Source organism: Trichechus manatus, unplaced genomic scaffold (genome assembly GCF_000243295.1).
Source record: "Trichechus manatus latirostris isolate Lorelei unplaced genomic scaffold, TriManLat1.0 scaffold00097, whole genome shotgun sequence".
NCBI classification, from domain to species: Eukaryota; Metazoa; Chordata; class Mammalia; order Sirenia; family Trichechidae; genus Trichechus; species Trichechus manatus.
The window spans coordinates 7,687,773-7,693,824 of NW_004444033.1; positions in this window are offsets into that span (position 1 = coordinate 7,687,773).

Sequence of the window (6,052 nt, forward strand, 5' to 3'; positions counted from 1 at the left end):
CATCAAGGTTATATGAGCACTTATGCTAAGATGTTAGACAGGAAAGAAATGCTTGTTTATTGATGCTAATAGTGTAGAAATGTCCATAAGTACACATCTACACACCTGGTCCTCACCCGAGTGTGCTGCCCTGTTTGGTTCCACTTTTGTCCTAACTCAGAGAAGTATTCAAGGTGTGTGCTTGGTGACTGCCTCAACTGCAGTGAGACTCGGTTTTACTCACGTGTTCCAAAACAAAAAGTGTTCCAACCTTCAGCCTGGAGAAAGAGTCTGGACAACGCAATGCAATTCTTTCACTAGGAATCAAGTGACCTTGACAACCATCAATCTTCCTCTTTATTTCACAGATGAAGGAGCCGAGCCCCAAAGAGGATGAATGACTTACCCAAGGTCACACAGCCTGGTTGCAGCAGAGTCCAGCCAGAATCCAGATCTCTTGCCATTCAGTCCAGCACTTTTGCTACCACTCATGCTCCTCTTTCATGGGAAACTGCTCTCACAAGCCATAGCACCAGGGCTCAGACGCCAGGTGGAAGACACTGTAGCCGCAGTTAGTACCATTACTGATAGAGATCAGGAAGAACAGGGCACAGCTCTGCGGTGGGATGCCGGTCTCAGGCGCAGAGTTGGCTCAGGCCTGGCATGAGTCAATATACCTCCCCACTGGAATATTGGAGGTGCCATTCAATCCATTAGATAATCACAAATTAGCTAATGACTCAGCGATTTCACTTCTGGGGATATATACAACAGAAATGAGCTCTTACGTCCACCAAAAGACGTGTACAGGAATGTTCATTGCAGCTTTATTCACAAGAACCCAAAACAGGAAATAATCCAAGTGTCTGTCAACTTTTGAAAGGATAAATAAATTGCAGGGTGTTCACACAATAGAATGCTATAGTACAATGAAAAAGAATAAGCTATTGATAAACTCAACAGCATGGCTGAATATAATAGGCATAACGTTGAGCAAAAGAAGGCAGCCACAAAAGAACACAGACTTCGTGAGTCCATTTACATGATGTTCAAGAACAGATAAAACTAATCTACAATGACAGATACCGGGTTAGTGCTTACTAAAAATACCCACTGAAGTCTTCTTAAAACCAAACAATAGTTTTTCTTAACTAGTAAAAAAGTCTGCCTTGAACATTATGCTCTCTTAAAATACAAAAAAAAAAAAAAAAATCCATTGCCTTCAAGTCAATTCCGACTCTTAGCAACCCTATAGGACAGAATAGAACCGCCCCATAGGGTTTCCAAGGAGCAGCTGGTGGATTCAAACTGCTGAACTTTTGGTTAGCAGCCGAGCTCTTAACCACTGTGCCACCAGGGCTCCTTTTAAGTTATATTTGCCAATAAGTCTCAGTCTTGCTTTCTGTAACTTGCCGCATGAAGCCTGCTAACAGATAAATGGCTTCACCCTCTGTGTACCAAGTCACCTGCAGTTCTCACCATTAGGTTAGCCCCAAACAGTCATGGCTCAGGGCCAGGGCTGTGTGGTCTCTTTGGTTAGTAAGGTAGGAGATGGAGGTAAGGAGAGAGCCTGAAGGAAAACAGAGGTGGGGGCTTTTAGAGCCCAGAATTCTCCTGGGCCAGGGACAGAATCCATAGCTGGGTAGGTTGGAGCCTGAGGAACCATCTGAATGTTTTCCCTCTTGACACTGTGTGAATGGCAGAAGGAAAGTCATTTACTTTGAGATTTGGCTGTGAGGACGGGGTTCCTCAAGGAGGGACAGGATGTTCAATCTGCAGGATGCTATAAGAACTGAAACTTGCATTTCTCAGATCTCTGTCTTTTTTTTCTTTTTTTAAATCCATTGATTCATTTAAATAAAAGAATATCTTATTATCTGATTTTAGGTAAGGAGCCCTGGTGGCACAGTGATTACGTAGGTAATGCATTTAGAGCATTTAAAGTAACTAGCACAGGGAAACTAGAGTACTGGAAACAGAACAACCAGAAGGCAATTAATGAGAATGTTGGTACATTCTGAAAAATCTAGCTAATGCCACTGAACAACTTGTGTAGAAATTTGCTGTGTACACTTTCATCAAAAACACAATAAAACATTGTTTAAAAAATAAAGTAACTAGCACAGCAGCTGGCATTCAGAAGGAGCTCAATAAGTGATAAATTTATGTTATTCTGGTGGTGTTGGTTTTGTTCTGCTTGATTTAAAATATCTCATTAATTATATTTCCTATCCCTTCATAATGTACCTTGTTTGTATATCTCATAAACATTTAGATTACTTAAATTAATTCTATTTTTAAATTCTTAATTTAAAATTCTTATTTTTAAACTGTTACTCTATTTTCCCTCATCTAACTTTTGCTTATTAAAAATAACATGTTCGTTACAGAAAATGTGGATAAAAAGATTAAAAATGAAAAATCACCCATAATACTACCACTCATACATAACTGCAGCTATTATATTAAGAATACACACACATATATATTTTTTCTCCAAAATAAGTGGTAGCATATAATTTACGCTGTGCTTTAACCTGCCTTTTTTTTTTTTTGCTTAATATATTCTGAATCCCAATCCCTTTCCCGTGCCAGTAAATATTCCTCTACACCAGTATTTTTAATGAGTGTATAGTGTTCCTTTGCATAATAAATCTTAGTTTATTTATCAAATTTCCTACTATTATGGGTTTAGGAATTTTTCCTAATTTTAAATCACTATTAAAAATGCTTTGATGAAGATTCTTTTTGTTTTTTTGCCATACTGGACTTTTTGTGTGTGTGTGTGTGTGTGTGCTTTAGATGAAGGTTTACAGAGCAAATTAGTTTCTCATTAAACAATTAATACACGTATTGTTTTTGACATTGGTTGCCAAGCCTGTGACATGTCAACACTCTCCCCTTCTTGATCTTGGTTCCCCATTTCTGTTCATCCAGTTTTCCTGTCCTCTCCTGCCTTCTCGTCCTTTCCCCTGGGCCGGTGTGCCCATTTAGTCTCATATACGTGGTTGAGCTACTTGCATTATTGTTTGTTTCATGGACCTGTCTAATCTTTGGCTGAAGGGTGAACCTCAGGAGTGACTTCAGTACTGAGTTAAAAGGGTGTCCAGGGGCCATACTCTAGGGGTTTCTCCAGTCTCTGTCAGACCAGTAAGTCTGGTCTTTTTTTGTGAGTTTGAAATTTTGTTCTACATTTTTCTCTGGCTCTGTCCGGGACCATCTACTGTGATGCCTGCCAGAGCACTAGGTGGTATTAGCCGGGCACCATCTAGTTGTGCTGGACTCAGTCTGGTGGAGGCTGTGGTAGTTGTGGTCTGTTAGTCCTTTGGACTAATCTTTTCCTTGTGTCCTTGGTTTTCTTCATTCTCCTTTGCTCCATACAGTGTGGGACTAGTGGAGTATCTTAGATGGCCGCTCACAAGCTTTTTAGACCCCAGACGCTATTCACCAAAGTAAGATGTAAAACATTTTCTTTATAAACTATATTATGCCAGTTGAGCTACATGTCCCCTGAGACCATGATCCCCAGCCCTCAGCCCAGTAATTCAGTCCCTCAGGGAGTTTGGATGTGTCTACGGAGCTTCCATGACCTTGCCAGTTGTGCTGGCTTCCCCAGTACTGTGTACCGTCTTACCCTTCACCCAAGTTACCACTTATCTATTATCCAGTTAATGTTTTTCCCTCCCCCTCCCTCCCCTCCCTCGTAACCATAAAAGATTATTTCTTTCTGTGTGTAAACCTTTTCATGAGTTTCTTTAATAGTTGTCTCGTACAGTATTTGTCCTTTTGTGATTGACTTATTTCACTCAGCATAATGCCCTCCAGATTCATCCACGTTGTAAGACGGTTCACAGATTCATCAGTATTCTTTATTGTTGCATAGTACTCCATTGTGTGTATGTATCATAGTTTGTTTATCCATTCATCTGTGGACGGGCACTTAGGTTGTTTCCATTTTTTGCCATTGTGAATAATGCTGCCATGAACTTGAGGAAGATTCTTATAGGTAAATAGCTGTGCATATTTTTGATTATCTCTTCAAGATAAAACCCAACATAGAAATTGCTGGGTAAAAAAGTATTTATGTTGTCAAGGCCCTCACTGACCTTGCCAGCGTCTGTATGCTGAAACAATTCACAATTCTACCAATAGGACATAAGGTGGTTGTTTTCTGTACCCTTGACTGAGCTGAATAGCATCATTTTTCAAAATGTTGCTGACTTGATAGGTAAAAAGCAATAGCTCTTAGTTTTAATTTGCATTTCTTTTATTACTAGTGAGATTGAACTTTTTTCCATATATATATTACTACTTGGATTTCTTCATGTGTGAATTCATGTTCTTTGCCCATTTTTCTATTGTGTACTCACCTTTTTTTTTTTCCTTTTCTAAACTATTGCTTTAATTAATTGCAAGTAGTTACTTTATACTATTGGACTCTACTTTTGAATTATCAATCTTTAAAAATTATATAGTTGTAACGTTAATTGTAATTTCATTTTACACTGTTAATTATAATTTTTTACTTTACACAATTTAGTATCTATTTTTAATTGTTAATCTTTCAAATTTGTTCTCAATTTTTTTTTATAACTGGTGTTATCTAATTTGAGTCTTTCTAAATCCTTCTAACCATTTTATCACCTTATATAATTCTTCTTTTTATTCCCTCCTTATTTCTCTTGAAAATAATTTTCTCTGCTTTAATTATCTTCTTAATGATTTTAAAAGTAATGGAAGAATCAATGTCACTGAGTTGTACATGTAGAAACTGCTGAATTGGTGTATATTTTACTGTGTATATTCTCAACAACAACAAAACAAATAAAAACATTTTTTTAAGTGATAAAAGAAACAGCAATAGTGAGGGTGGAGAGAGTCCGTGCTGTTTCAGTGCGTTGGAAGCCTGCTTTCCCCAGCAGCCCCTGAGCTTACTCTTCTGCTGGACTTCTTTCCCTCCGAGGCTGGTTCTCCATCTTTGGGAGACGCACAGAGCAGCCTTTCTCCTCACCACAGTGATCGCCTCCGTGTGCATATGTACGAACAAGTATTACCGTTGGCCACTCTGCATCCAGACTTTTCACTGAGAATTAGTATATGAGTTAGTATATGGTGTCTCTGACATGTATAGCCAGTGAATTTGGGAGAAGCTATGCCAATACCATCCAGCAAAGAAGGTGGGGAAGGTAGGCAGCAGATAATACTCAGGAAAGGGCCCCCCACAAATTGCCTTTCTGCTGACTGTGGTGAGAAACCAGAGGAGGCCACTCCTCTGTAACAGCACCCACATCCCTTCCTCGTACCCTGAGCTCCATGAAGGCAGGGATTTTCTTACTCAATCTTCTATTCAGCCCATACTGGACACCCTATTCCTCAATGTAAGTGTGTTAAATTAATTAAGCAAAGTAAACCAAGTATATTCTTTTCAAAAAAGTCAGCACACTGTGGTGGAGTCTGAAAACTTAGCTTCTAGCCCCAACTTTGTTATAAAAAAAAAAATGGGACCTAAAGCAGAACTTAAGAAGCCCTGTTGGTGCAGCAGTTTAATGCTCGGCTGCTAACTGAAAGGTTGACTGTTCAAACCCGCTAACCACTCCACGGGACAAAGACATGGCAGTCTACTTCTATAAAGATTATAGCCTTGAAAACTCTATGGGACGATCCTACTCTGTCCTGTAGGGTCGTTATGAGTTGGAATCGACTTGATGGCAGTGGGTCTAAAGCAGAACTTGGATCTATCTTTTAATTTTTCTAATTCTTGCTTTCCTCACTATCGTAGTTACCTAGTGCTACCATAACACAAATATCACAACTGGGTGGCTTTAAAGAACAAGAATTTATTTTCTCACAGTTTGGGAGGCTAGAAGTCCAAATCAGGGCATCAGCTCTAGGGGAGGGTCCTTCCTGGTTCCAGGCATACCTTGGCGTTCTTTGGCTCATAGAATAGTTTATGAAACTGGGGACTGGCAAGTCCAAAATCCGTAGGGCAGGTCAGCAGGCTAGAATCTCTCAGACAGAGGCTCACACTGCAGTCTTGAGGCAGAATTTCTTCTTTAGGAAAACATCCGTTTTG